This window comes from Taeniopygia guttata, chromosome 2, assembly GCF_048771995.1.
Source record: "Taeniopygia guttata chromosome 2, bTaeGut7.mat, whole genome shotgun sequence".
Taxonomy (NCBI): Eukaryota; Metazoa; Chordata; class Aves; order Passeriformes; family Estrildidae; genus Taeniopygia; species Taeniopygia guttata.
The window spans coordinates 132,741,256-132,754,241 of NC_133026.1; the positions used below are offsets into that span (position 1 = coordinate 132,741,256).

Here is a 12,986-nt window from a genome sequence, read left to right on the forward strand (position 1 = left end):
GAAGAAAGAGTGACACTGCAAGCATTTAGTTTGCCTCAGCTGTCGATGTCTTTCTCTTAATCTCTAATGGTATTTTTATTTTTAAATGGGACTTAAGCAGAATTCAGCCCAAAACTCATGAATATTCTTTTATTCTCAATAATTTTTTTTCTCATGTATTCTTAAACAGACATTTATTCCTGGGATTCTTTATTCATTCATTCTTTCTTTCTTTCTTTCTTTCTTTCTTTCTTTCTTTCTTTCTTTCTTTCTTTTCTTTCTCTTTGCACAGCTTGTTTATTAAAATTTTAAAAATTGGAATTATCCCTGGGTCTTTAAGACAGCTTCAAATTTTTTTTTGATTCTGTTTTTTTTTTTCACCGAGCTCAGTGCTATTCTTTCTGCATTGTTTGTCTTCTGTTACAGGGTTATAAGATTCCTTCAGTCTGGTAAGGGAGAACATAGATTGAGTATACACAATTTGGTTTTAAATGTTGGACATGTGCTGTGCTATCTTTTTCTGTAGTGCAGCAGTAAATTCTTCCCATCACACTGAGAGGTAAGCATGTTCTATATTTCAAGTTTTAGTAAAACCATAATTAAAATGCTTCTTATGCTACAATATATGTATGTAGTACACAATTTTTATTTCTATAGCATACAGTATATAAAGAATAATATGATTACTCTAGATCTAATATAGGACTTCTCAATATGAATATGAATTATGTCCATGCAATGGTTTTGTATATCTATCTTTTATTATGTGGCACAATTTGCTTTATTTTCCTCAGGGCACAGCTTGAGCTCAGTTTCCACCTCTGATTTTTGTGTGGATAATAAAATATTTATAGTCTTCAAAATTAGGTGCTGAGACAGTGATTAGTGTGGTATGAATGAGCAACTGAATAGATAAGGGCGTGACATTTTGCACATGCATTAGCACATACTGAACTTATGCACGCAAAATCCCAATTTGTGTGCATGTACATGCTTGTGATTCCAATTTAGCAGTTGCTTTCTTCTTACCAGTGACATTCCTCCTGCAGTTTTACCTGCCCTCTGTACTCTTCTATTTGGAAGATATTTGGCCACGGCAGCTCTGCTGTGTGAGATACAGTGGCAAAACAGTTCAGGCAGGCTATGATTTTTCTAAGCCTTCATTCAAATTACAGTGTGATTGCCTGGATGTAATTTTCTGTGTGTTTCTTCCTTAGGTGGGTGATTAAAAGTCAACAGACCCTGAGAAGCCTGTGACATTCCAGAAGTGCCTTTGACCAGGTCCCTTTGCCAAAATATCTTCTCCCCACCCCACATCCTATACTGCACTCCCAGTGGCCACCTTTAACTGCAGACAATTTCAATGTCTTACAAAACGCTTACAAAAATTTTGGAGATGATTCAGGTCAGCGGTACTGTGTTAAGGTAAAGAAATCTCTAAAATCACTTCTCTCTATCAATTAAATTTTGGGATGTAACCTCAATTTCTATGCTTCATAGACACAGTAGTGAATTCAGTTCTTGCCTGCTTGTTTGGCCTGTTTTAAATCTGTCTATTTACAGGGCCCACAAAAAGACACTGCCTTACACAACCAATAATATCAGAAAGGTATAAGCTCTTTCAGTCTCCAAAGATACTGGATGCAGGCTTATTTCTGCAAGGAAGTATCCCAAAGTACATTGGGTTTGATCACAGCAAGCAAGTTATCTGCCTGCACAGAGCCCTTGAGAAGATAACCGTATTCTAGGATAATTAATTATTCTGTTCAGTATTTTTAAATATAAACACAATTTCTTAATGTTACGTCCTTGAAAATTGTTGTCTTTTTTTTTGTCAACAAGCTTATTCTATCAAAAACTGTGTTTTAATAATTACAAAGAACTTACAAATGATTCTACAACATTGTGAGTCTTTGAAAGTAGTAGATATTGCAGCCAAAGAATTGATCACATGATACTGACCCAAAGGGCTTGTCATTTGCATGTTTCTTTTAAACTAAAATGGTACTAAGTTAAAGTATCCCAGCTACTGCTGTGCATGATTCCTCTTCTAGTATCCTCTTTTTCTTAGTGCTTAAAAATCATTGTTTTGTCCCCTCCCAGAAGTAACACTGTCATTCTTGTGGCATATACATGTGATTATTATAATAAACTAGCTGTCAGCAATGTGATTAGCTGAAGCCACATTTATTTTCTCAACCAAGTTGAGAGGATTTGGAATGGTGAAGCAGCATTGATCATACAGTGTGTTTTGCCATTGAATATCTAATTTAATATTAGTTAAACTTGATCAACAATTCAAGAGTTTAGGGTCACATTATTAACAGAAAACATCAATCCTTTGGATAATTCAATTAAAAAACATCAATAAAAATCTAATTTCAAAAGTCACTAGTATACCAATATACCATATCCAGCCGACAGAAACTGCTCAGCCACCATTGAATCATTGCCTGTTTTAATAAGTATTCAGAAATTATACTGAGACTTCAAAAGAAATTGTAAGGAATTGTTAGCAGGTTTATTAATGTTTTATGTTTTATTAAAAGTTTGGGTGTACATTTCACAATGAGCAACATCAAAAATCAGACTTTCTGCCTGTAATTTTGCTTCCTCCTGTCTTTCTGCCTTTGGGATTCACTCTTTTCCTTTCATCAGCTGCCATTTTCAGCAGCATGCAGTAATTTCATGGCTCATTGCAAGCGCTGAAAACCTTTGAAACCACAAATGCTAACCTACCTGGCCTGCAGCCATTTAGGAAGAGATTAATTTAGCAAACAGAAGCAAAACACTTTCTACTTCTAGCCTGTGCATAATTTCACTTCTATCTATATTTATTTTACAGTGAGCAGCGTAATGACAATTTCAGTAATTGCAACTCTGTAAAAATTTGCCTACCTAGCTTATCTCACTATCACAAGACTGTGAGTCAGTCAGATTAGAAAAAGTACAGCATGTGAAACTGCATTGGTTGCCTTCCAAAAAATATATGCCTTATATAAAATTTAAGTGATGCTTTGCACTTATTTGTATACTTATCTACAGGACAATGGATCCTCCATGATGTTTGCTTGAGATGTGTATGTCTTTTTAATGCACTGTGATTTATGGGTGCTTTTCCCATACAAAAAGATCAGCAACACTAGTAGGCTGCAAGTGCCAGCCCATTTCTACAGACTTAGTTACAAATGGCTGTTATGGTGCTGTCAAGCGATTTGAACAGAACTGAAAGTCCATCTGGGGCAAATCTAAGCTATCATGCTTGGAACGAATTCAAATTCAAAATTAGCCTACAAACTGTTAGCTGAAAAAAAAGTTCAAAATGTTTTATTGTTTCAAATTTGTCTCAAAGATCAAATTCTCTAAGTAAACACAGAAACTTTACTTCTAATCCTTTTTTTATTTCATTTGACCAGCATATTAAGAACAAGATGCATAGTCAAGCTACTAAATGTTTATTCATACAGCAAGATAGAAACTACTTGATTTTCCTGTTCCCCTGTGATTTGTCTCAGTGCTGAGTATCCCACTTCTAACCGAGTGTGTTGAGCACTAAGGTTCCTATGTTTATCCTCTGGCAAATGTAAATGTTACAATAATTGAACCCAAAGTCTTTGTTGCTATGTGCTGTGCAAAAATAAAGTAGCAACAAAGAGTGGTTATAGCATATAACCAGGAGAAAAAAAATTTCTTTGTGATTTCTTTACAATTCCCATGTGTGACTTTATAGCCAGCATGATGGCCTCAGGTATGAGGAATCCCTAAGGTATCTCACAGCTCCTGACTTCTATATTGGTATCCTGGCACTGGTAGCAGGGCAATCTGGTGCTGCTTTCTGGCAGTCATTGCTCCAGGCTGAGCGGGTTGGAAGGGATTTCTGCAACCTTGAATGACCTTGTGGATGGCAGTCACTGGGTAATGATTTTGACTGCAGGATTATGCAGTGGTACTTCCTGCCATGAGGGGCTGCAAGAAGATTGCTGCCAATGACATGGAGGGAGATGGAGTCAAAGGGACTCCATCAGTGTTGGAGATGAAACCGTTTAAAGTGCACATCTTTCCAACTTTTACATGAGAGTAGTGAAAGAGTAATTGAATATCATTGTTAGCTTGCTTTGCTGCAATTCAGATACATTTAGATCAGCAAAAGGAAAGTGTACAGCATTAAACTTGTTTATGCAGTGTTTTTATAATAGCTAATTCATTTAAGCATACAGATACACAGACGGCAGTGGGATGACTGGCCAACCCACACAGATGTACACCTCCAATCTGGCATCCCATAACATTCATAAAATATGTCAACACAGCCTGGATTCCTTCCATAGTTTATGTTAAACTATTGGTGTTCATATCATACAAGCAAAATATTTCATGTTGTTAAAATTTGTGTCCCTAGTAAATAAATAGAAAAACTAAACACATTCCCCCTAAATGCACAAGCCGTGTGCAACAGCATTGAAGCAATATGTACTGTTTGTACTTCTAGTAACATTGCAGAAATTAACATTTGTAGAGCTGTTTATCATGCAGGCAAGTGGTAATATGGAAGCTCCTATGCTTTATTAGTGTTCTCTTTTTAGCTGTAATGTCCCTAGCACAGTGCTCTCTTTAGTTATCAGATTCTCAGTGTGTGGGACTGCACATCAGAGCAAGCAGGGAGGAAGAAGGTGAGATGAGAAATGTGACTGTGTGAGGGGAATCCCATGGCCTAGTGATGCCCCCATATTGCTGCTCCATAGCTTTGCATTGTCCCTTCCACTCACCCTGAATCTCCAGCTACAGACACCAGCAGTTGGTATAAACCATCTTTTTTTGGCATGGAGCGTCCTTGAGCAGTGGGAAGGCAGCAGCTCCCCTGAATATGAGTAAGTGCAGATGCTCTAGTGCAGGATAAAGGCCAAGAATGAGTCTGGTGTGCAGGATGAAAGAATAAAAACTGAATCCTATTTTTAGAACAGAATTCATCCAGCACCCTGAATGTAAATTCACAGACAGAAACCTCATAATCCATGGAGCTCTGAGAAGTCTGTGCACAATGCTGCTTCCCCTGCCTATGACAGCAGAATTATCCCACCTCCCCTCACCAGGATTATCCCACCTCTGCTTTGCAGAAGACCATGATGGTCTCAGCAGCTGCAGAGAGTCTTTGGGTTCCACAGAAGGTATTTCCCTTTCTAAAAAATAGAAACTAGAAAGCTTGTTGCAGAGTAATAATCGGTGGCTCTTCCTGGGGGCCTTTGACATTTTGGTTTGGTTTGGTTTTTGACTTGCTCACAGGAGATCTTTTCCAGACATCTTTTCCAAATTTCCTAAACATGGCTGCTTTAAATATTGCACCTCTGATATTTATATATTGTTATTCAATGATTAAATGTAATTTTTATATTTAGAGTGTTAAATTCTGTCACTAATAAATTATGTCACTAATCACGTAAAGTAAAATAGATAAGCATAGTACTGTGAAACACTATAGTATATTAATATGTAGTAAAATAGATCAATTGCCATTGTGTTTAATAAATAATATTCCCTATTAACACACTCCTCTGCATTTAAGTAATTCCAGAGCTATGACATAGACCAATCAAATGAATACATGGTAAACAAGCCATCATTTTGCTCAGGCCGTGCAATGTAAAATACTTACTGAAATTAGTGCTGTCTGCAGAAGTATTGTAAGATTAAGAAGATATTCAGGGGTACCTTCACCTTTCCTTGTTTAGAAAAGAAGCTCATCAAGATACAGGACCAGTGTGGAAGGAAGAAAGCTATATTTGATTGGTAATACACAGACACAAAAATACTTTGCTCTTAGACATGCAGAAGTCAGTAAAACCACATGCTGCTTGGAGAAGATTGAATTATCTTCAAGCACTACCATCTAATTAAATATGTATATATTTCTAGGGCCTGAGCTCTGGAAAGCATTCCTATTGAAGAGGGAGTTTAAGCATATGCTTGACTGCAGAATGGGGGCTTGGAGGAGGTATTAGTATGTGTAGTCAAAAAGTGCGTTCAGCAGATGAGAAAAAAAACTTGTTTCACAATCAAGACTGATGACAGTTTGCTATAGGTTAATCAATTGCCTCGTTTCATTACTTCATTTGAAGTTAGGGTTTTTTTCTGTTAGATGGTGCAAAACATTGTTATAAACAAGTAAATTGTTCTTTTTGATTAACAGATGGCTTGAGACTAGCCAAAAAATGATTATTTTTTTAATTAAAGCAAAAGCATTCCTTGTTGAAATCTTCTATGTCGCAGTTCATCCAAGGGAAAATTTATAAAAATGAAATTAATAAACTTGAGAAAAACAGGACATATAATGGAAACATGGATGCAGCCATAAGTATAACCATATAAACTATGCTGCTATTATTTACTATGGTAACATTATAAAAAACTACACTGTTTGGGCCATTATCCTTACAGTTTTCTTTTCAATACAAATCATTATATTTATTATCTGTCTTCTTGTATAGAGGGTACAGAAAAGGCCAATCAAAAGCAGAAGAAGCCTGCTTTTCAAAAGGAAATTGGACCTACCTCTAATTCTTCTTCTTTATCAAATACAAGGAGTGCAGACTTTTTTATGAAAAATTGTTTCATGTAAGATAAAAGTGCAGATTATTGGTGAGAAAATGACACACTTTTCCCTACATCTTGAAGATTCTTCAGTGATACTGCCAGTTTTCCTAAGACATTTTTACCTTATTCACAAATGCATTTCCTTACAGATTTCAAGCAGCAGGTGCTGAGGCTCTGAGTATTTATTTGGGAATACACTGCATAATTCAGCTACCGTAACTCAGAGAGATGGCTTAGCAATGTTGTATCTTAGAATTAATATTGTACACAGTATTGGAAAAATGGATGTTTTTAGAAACAAGCCTTTCTAATTTACCAGGTGAAGAGAAACAAAACTGAATTTTTGTTTGTTTCTCTCATCACTTCTTTCTTTCTCTGAGTCTGGAAAAAATATGAATCTCAACTCTATTATTCCTACCTCTTTGTAAATTGTTCTAAACACACCTGTATTATAATAGTCACAAACACACCTTTATTTCTGGGTATTATCAGAGTTAGTGACAGTAGTCTAGTAAGGACACAGAGCCCCAGTGCCTGGCTTACACAATTGCCTTTATAATTATGACTAATATATATGTGCCAGTTTTTTTAACCCTTTCAAGCTGTAAAAGGGATGTGGTAGAAGTTAAGTCACTCTTATGTACTGGCCAAGATGCAATACATGTTCAGAAAACCTTCAACATAAAAAAAGCGTTGATTTTTTTATTTAGAAAGTGTCCCATGACTGTTGACGCATCACTAATCTGAGATGAAACATCAATGCATGTGGAATCACTTTCTTTTTTCTTCTGAAACACCTGTTTGACATAGACATCAGTTAAATATAGCACAATATGATTAATCCACATTTATAGTAACTTTTTAACGTGTTCTATTTAGCTGTGGTAAGATACCATGCATTAAAAGTATGGTTGGGAACTGTAGTGAGTCGATATTAATACCAATGGTTTAATACTATTATCTGCATGACAACTATGCTTAATTCAGTAAACATTCCTGAAATTGTAAACATGGCCAGTATAGCTGTTAATAAAAGTAGGAAAATTGATTGATATGTTTAGAGATGCAGGGCTCTTAGAGACTATAGATCAGTTGTTTACTGATAACTGGCAGGATGTCCTGACTCAAATGCTACCAGTTCAGCTAAAGAACAAAAAGACACTTTATGACTGGTGCATAATGAAACAATGTTCTTTTTGGGGAGGGATTTTTTTCAGACTATGCTGCCAATTTAGGAGTATCACCTGCACACAAGACAGCTGTGTCAAAATTGGAAAATGACAGTGCTGCTATAACACGGTTGTGTTTCTAAAGTTAAACACCCAAAGCACTTCACAGCATTTGATGACTTCTTATGACAATTAAAAATTACTTTATTTAATAGAAAAGTAGACATTGAACATAAGAGTTAACCCAAATGGACCTTATATATTTTAGACTACCTATTGTTATTTCAGTGCATGTCAATATTGCGTGCTTCAAAAGAATGGCTAGGAAATGTTTATCAGTAGACAATGAAGACAAATAGATTGTTTATGACAGTATAGGGAATACATTTCTTGGCAAGATTTTGAAGTGCAGTCAGGAGGGTCATTCTTGTGGATGCTTTTGTTGACATTCATCATAACTGAACATCTAGATTGCTAAATATGTAGTGTTTTTGCACCAAGTGATTCTCCAGGTGCAGCATACTCTGTTTGTATTGGACTTTGATGGCACAGCCACAGAAGACTGAATGTTCAAATACTTCATATGCCACTGCTGCTTCTATTTTCAGTGTTTCTTGAATTGCTCAATGCAGTTTATAAATCACTACCAAGCTTTAATTTGTTTAATTCCCTCCTAATTTTTCTGAGTATACTTGGATATATTTTTGTCAACATTCACGACTTCCCCTTATTTCTGACATTAAAGCCTAGAATCATATTTTGAAAGCAAATAACCAGAACAAGTTTATATATATATAAAATGACACACAACATAAAAGAAGATTAATATTTCAGTTTTAGTTGATTTGCACATTCTTGGACAGTTTAGCTAAATTATTGTCTTAATGCATTAATTTTACCACATCACAAATCCAATGTCAGGCAAGGTAAAATCATGGAGCAGATATGATCAAGGAATATTGCTGTTGTGAGGATTACAGGAATATAGCTCATTTCATAAAAATATTGCTTTTTGTATCACCCCATTTTGCATATTAATGTCTCATTAGTACGATAGGGAATTCCAGTTTTTACAAGGCCTATAAAAATTGCTGAACAATAGGCAGTGAAAGGAAGCCTGGAGAAAGAAAAGGCTCATCACTACCCAGACCCTCTATTTCAGCTATTTCAGCTGTTATTTCACAATGCACCAGAACTTCTACAACTAGTCACCAAAAATAATTGTCTCAATGTGTGTAACCATTGCAGATAGTACAGCACATTTTATTTATTACTGAAGTTAATAATGGTATTGTGTTTATAAGACTTACAAATGACATTTCCTTTATTTACTGCAACTTACAAGGCTGTTTGACTCTACCCCGAGCTTGCCCTAAGGAACCTGTTCATGATATTTATCTTTTTCATTTTAAGTAACCACTGCTTCTTCTCTTTCAGAACAGGCTGGCTTTGTTCAGCTGCTCAGCTGCTGAGCCCTGCATCGAGCAGTGGTAGCACAGACCTGCACAGCCTTCCACCATGCTTCATCCTTCTACAAATGCTCAGGCTTGTAACCATATGCAAGATTTGGATTAGTAAGAGCACACGTATTTTTATTCCTTGCATAGGTTCATCACTGGTTGAAAGTGGATATAAAATAAAGACTCTTCTGATTTGGCATAATCTCATACCTACTTCACACTCATCAGTGTGAGTTCACAGCTGGTTCAGAGCAAAACAAATTCAGGCATTATCAGCACAGATACATTTTTACAGAACAAAGTATTGTCAGCGTGCCACACTCTCCATGTTTGATTAATGTGCACATTCAACAAAAATCAGGACGGTCCTTCAAAGAGCTCAGTTCATGTAATTGAGGCCAAATTTTAGGAACTGCTGATTGGTGAGGTGACTTTGAAAATGTGGCACTTTACACACAGATCGCTGCCTTGCTGCTTTAATGTCATACAAGATGTCAGATCTTTTTGTGCAGATCTGTTGTTTGAAGATGGAGTCTTCAGGTGCACACAAATGAGGGGGCATCATCATTGCTCTCATATATGCTTGAATAACAAAAATGAATTACTGAAATGTCACAACAGTTCTGTAATGCAGATACTAACACCCTAGACTGGAGAAACACTGGAGAACTTCAAGAACCCCATTGTGAACAAAGAGTAAATATCTTTGACTCCTGATTTGAAGTCCAAAATGCAGAGAATAAATACAAGATGAATCTTGCAAACAGTTAAGTGACATTAATGAAGTCCAAGAAAGTGCAACTCACAGGATAAGAATCCAAGAGGAGGAAGCTGGAGGTCCATGATAGGTCAGGGAAACAATGCTAATGGAACAGATATGTGAGGGGGCCTAAGTTACAAAACCAGAAGCTTTGTACATACACACTTCTCTTTTTTGCCTTGTGGTCTAGCCGCAAGACAACAGTCCTTCTCTCCTTTTACTAGAAATATTAACATTTTAATCAAATTTATATAAATGAAAAAAGGTCAGAAATATAAAAATACAAATAGAAGAGAAAAATTTTGGGTGAAAATTTTGGGAACTGGATTCCAATCTAAATATTTATGTATAGAAAAACTAGCTAAGAATTAATGAGATAGTTAATGTAATGAGTTGAAAAATGGATTTTGGTAAAGCCCATTTGGATTTCCTAACTATAATATTATAGATACAATGCAGAGGAAGAAATATATCCTTAAATGAGTCTAAATGTAAATATACCCTCACTTCCATTTGGCTAAATCAGAGAAGAAAGCATCTTTGTTCTACTACATTTCAAAGGGCATTCAAGAAGCTTGGCACTGCATGTATATGAAAACCCCACCCTCATCATTGCTCTCAACATTGAAATCCATTATAGTCACTAAAAAGAACTTGGCACACAGATATCTGAAGATTAAAAGTATTTGGAGATGTTTAAATCATCAACCATTACTGATATGTACTTCAAGAGAAATCACCTAACATTTAGATCAGATACGTACAATCCAATCTGAAAGAAAGCTATTAAAATTGTTCCTGCTCTCCTTTGTAAGTTTGCCAGTCTCACATGGTATGATGCATCATGTTGGCATACAGCATGATGCTGCATAAACAACAAGACTGTATTGTACATCATCAGAAATATGTGAAAATTCATTTGGATCTGCCACCAGCTGTCCATTTTGACAAGGAATGTATCTGCTCCAGCTTAATTAGAGAGGATGAAAGCAGGGCGTACAGGTCAGGCTCCCCGGTGCTCTGTCACAGACATTTTCTCTATAAAACATTCCACTTCCCACTTCAGTGTCATCAGCCATATCTGATAAAACAAAAGTAGTCACAGGTTACAGATGCAGAGTGACTTAAAAAAAGATATTCACATTTTGTTTTCCAGGTCAGCTGAAGGAATATATTCATCTTTCCCCCTTACTCAGTGTCAGAGATGGGACTTTATTGACTTCAGTGTGGTACCTCCTCATTCAGAGCAATGTAGGAGATTAAACTCAAAATTCTGGGAAAAATTCTTTTTTGACTGTCATTCCACTTTGTACCTAAGATGTGGCCTTTTGTGCTTGATTTTTGTATATTTGTGTAGGGTATATATATGTTTATATACTGTTATACAAATCAGGATTATAATATTCTTCATACAGAATCTTCCTCTGTCATTAAAAAGAAAAAAAGAATCTCTCCTTTCTTCGTACATTTATTTTTAAGGCTGCTTTTTCATTTTTTATATACTTCCAAAAAGGCAAGGAAAATAGATTTTAAAAAATCCTTTCAATTTTTTTATGTCCTTAACTTCATACTGCAACAAACAGTGCAGTTCCATGTTACAAAGAAATTGCATCACTACAAGCCCACCCAGATAGTTTGTGACCTGTTCTTTTGCTAGTCTAAAGGTGACTTTCATTTTCATGTTGACTTTACTCTGTGCCCATTTGGAGGTTCATTCAGTGAAATAAAATTGCCTTGTAATTATTTCTACTTAAAGAAATATGACAGCTAGAATTTTTATGTTAATTAATCTTTGTGGTTTTTTCATTATTGTGCGTCTGCCTATCATAAATTTCCTTGCAATCCAGTCTTAATACATTCTATAAATTATTTTGGTTTCTTTCAGGCCCATCATGCCTTGCAAATTGTTGACTTTGCACAGATTTCTGTTGTTTGCTGTAGTACCACCACATGTAATTCAGCAGGAATAGTCTGCATCTCTGAAAATACACAATTTGGAAGGTTACTCATCAGAAATGAGCCCACGGTCAGAGCACAATCATGTTACGAGTGTCTGTAAAAAAGTTAAAAGACATTTTAAAAAGCTAAAAAGTAATATCTAATCCAGGGTATACTGGACTGAAGGGAACAAAAAGGGCATTACGTTTCTTCTTGTTTTGCTGGCTCAGTGAAATTAGGAAGCCACTGTTTCCTCACCTGCATGCCCAGTAAAGGGCCATCTGTTTCCTGTTTAAATGTAATATCTCTTACATGGTTTTTCCAAAACCCCTCTTACATTAATCAACGCAATCCCAATAAACAGAAACACCAAATCTTGCTTATCTGTCTTACTCAAGAAAGCATTTTGGTAGTTGCATCTACCACACTTTGGCTTTACTAAAATGCTTTTTTTACACTAACATTCACTTTTGTTCTCTGAATTTTAAAAATGTCTCCTCTAGTTATAGGCTGATTTTGCAAGCTTTCTGCAACAGCCTGAACTCCTAAAATAATTATGTGTTGATTTTTTTCACTAAGGGTTTAAATCTGGGTCTAGTGTCATGTGTTGGAGTTAAACATCTTCATGAATGTTATTATAAATTTAACACTGAGTTAAAGATAATAAGGTCAAATGTATCCTTGATACATTGCTTTGGATGAAGGTAAAAAATAATGAACATGGTCTGGTCTCATTATCATGGTTTAGATTTACAGGAAATCATTGGTGAATGGATACTCCTGGTAGGAAGAATCAATGAGCCAAATTGGTTACTTGGATTGGGGTGAGATTTACACTGAGAGCTAATACCTTTTATTATATCCAATAATTGCAGTATTATGATGCCACCACAATGAATGCAGACACGATAATTATCGGGCGTCATCTTTAGATAATAGTCTTTAATAAAGCATCATTATCATTGATACCAGAATACTTTTTTCATTTAATTTTAAATAAAAATGAAGATTAATGAATATATGCAAAAAGTAAGGAACAAAAGTAGCTTAGAAAAATGACCAAGTGAAGTACTTCTTTTCATAAATACATGC

General features: G+C 35.6%; 1 long non-coding RNA gene across 1 annotated transcript; it reads left to right on the forward strand.

Moving 5' to 3' along the window:
- The first annotated feature begins 306 nt into the window (after positions 1-306).
- Positions 307-12,732, forward strand: LOC116807899 (uncharacterized). Its single transcript, XR_012054245.1, has 3 exons — positions 307-538; positions 1,197-1,404; positions 9,174-12,732. It is a non-coding gene; the product is annotated as an uncharacterized lncRNA (long non-coding RNA).
- The last annotated feature ends 254 nt before the right edge of the window (positions 12,733-12,986 follow it).